This window comes from Bactrocera latifrons, unplaced genomic scaffold, assembly GCF_001853355.1.
Source record: "Bactrocera latifrons isolate USDA-ARS-PBARC rearing strain unplaced genomic scaffold, ASM185335v1 scaffold_997, whole genome shotgun sequence".
In the NCBI taxonomy this organism is placed as follows: Eukaryota; Metazoa; Arthropoda; class Insecta; order Diptera; family Tephritidae; genus Bactrocera; species Bactrocera latifrons.
The window spans coordinates 32,915-34,740 of NW_017537708.1; the positions used below are offsets into that span (position 1 = coordinate 32,915).

At 29.5% G+C, this 1,826-nt stretch overlaps 1 protein-coding gene across 3 annotated transcripts in view; it reads left to right on the forward strand.

Moving 5' to 3' along the window:
* LOC108978050 overlaps positions 1 to 1,826 on the forward strand; it is a 15,757-nt gene that overhangs the window by 2,724 nt on the left and 11,207 nt on the right. The window contains exons 1-2 of one of the 3 annotated variants that reach the window (XM_018948135.1): positions 858 to 1,000; positions 1,059 to 1,225. The exons of 1 other annotated variant lie outside the window; for it this stretch is intronic. The gene's annotated coding sequence lies outside the window, so the exon portion shown is untranslated. Of the gene's footprint in view, positions 1 to 857; positions 1,001 to 1,058; positions 1,226 to 1,826 lie in introns of those variants that run through there. One more of the 3 variants, XM_018948136.1, reaches the window with a different exon arrangement.

A 1,826-nucleotide genomic window follows, 5' to 3' on the forward strand; every position in this document is an offset into this window, starting at 1 on the left:
ATTTTAACTAAACTTTTCGAAAATACATTATCAAAGTTTTGGCAAAAAGGTTTCTGTTAAAATTCAAATTTAATGCTTTACTAATTTTTTCTCCATGTAATTTTGATTTTAGGTGAATCAATAATGAGTTATGCTGTCCTTGACAAAAGCACTTTTTAGACGTCAAGGAAGATGAAGTAGGGATGCGTAAGTTTTCGGAATTTTTTATTGAAAGGTTTCCATGTACTGTTTAAATATGTATCTCTGCTAAATAGTTTAAATTAAATATGTGATTGTATATATTAGAAAGAAATTAGTAAAACGCTCTTTTTTGAAGACCTCGAAGCAACTGAACTCCTTAAGTCTAAACTAACTACTTATGTGCTAATGATTGTATAACCAAATAAACCACAATTTTCATAAAGCGTATTATTGTTTGTAGATAACTGTTTTGAATCGGTCTACATTCGATTGATCAAATAAATATATTTTTGAACATGAGAACCTCCCTCACGGTCATCAAATTTCACTTGCATACCCATTATTTTTTTATTAGTTACTTGTTTTATATAGTTGCGACAAGTTCAAAACACCCGAAAGACCGAACGAATAAAAAAACGATTGGTGTCAGTTAAAGGACACCTATTAAAAGGGGAAAGCTACTTTATGTACATGTACACGTATATATTTGTATGAACAAATGTATGTATATTCATACATACATAGAATGATTGGTTTTCTTTCAACCCGCTTTTTGAATACTTAATATGAGTTAATGGTTAGAGAAGGGAACTTTACTGACCACCCTTTGCTAGTTCTTTACTAGCCGTTACTAGCCGTTGGCCGAAAGATAGTATACGACGGCTGGTCATAGACAGTACACGCTTTTATTTTATAAGATCTGCGTCGTGCTTCAAATTATTTCTTGGAAATTTTCAAGTGACTCTGTTTTATAATTTGGTGTCTAACGCATTTACCAAAAGACTGTTTCGCAAAGCTTAATAATTTCGTCAACATCTAAGTAAAAAAAATCCAATAATTATTTCTCGAAGTGTTTAATTTTTAATTTTACTTTTTAGTGAATTATTACAAACATATTTTACATTGCACAATAATTGGGTAACAAAGTTAAATTAAAACAATGCATTTGTTTAATTAATGCGTTTACTTCAGTTCGGATTTTCTATCTAAATTTCCGAGCTAGTTGCAAATCAGTTCATCAGATACATGCACACTATATCCATAAGTAAGCATAGGTCCTATATCATTTAAGAACTAAATTATACTTTATAGAGCTTTTTGAAAATAATTCTAACGATCAAATAACAACGTTGATGGCATTTATAATATATTAAGGTGTAAACTCATTTGAATAATCGTCAATGTACATACATATATGTAGTACTTATGTAGTTGCAATGAGATGAAGTGATTAACAGCAGTCAACCACGACCTGATTGTGTACTGTTCATAATAAAATTATGTCATTGATGAAATCATATTTAATATTCCATATAAATTATTTTGCAAACAATGTTGTCCAATTCAGCTCATTTTTAATGTTTTGCAATGTAAAAAATTCCTTTTACAGATATAATAATAATTTTTACCATAGAACAAGAAAACTAAAATAATTAATGCATTCTCCTCGAAACTGACAATTTCTTTTATATAAAAAGAAAATCTTATTAACCATAATGTCGTTTGGTTAAGAATTATGTGGTATGGTGAAGCTCACATTTTACACCTGTTTCGAAAGCAGTACACTTATCATTTTCAGGATATGAGTGTGGTGTATTAACTGCACCTGCGTTAATGCAGCACATGTCTTTAAATTATATGTAAAC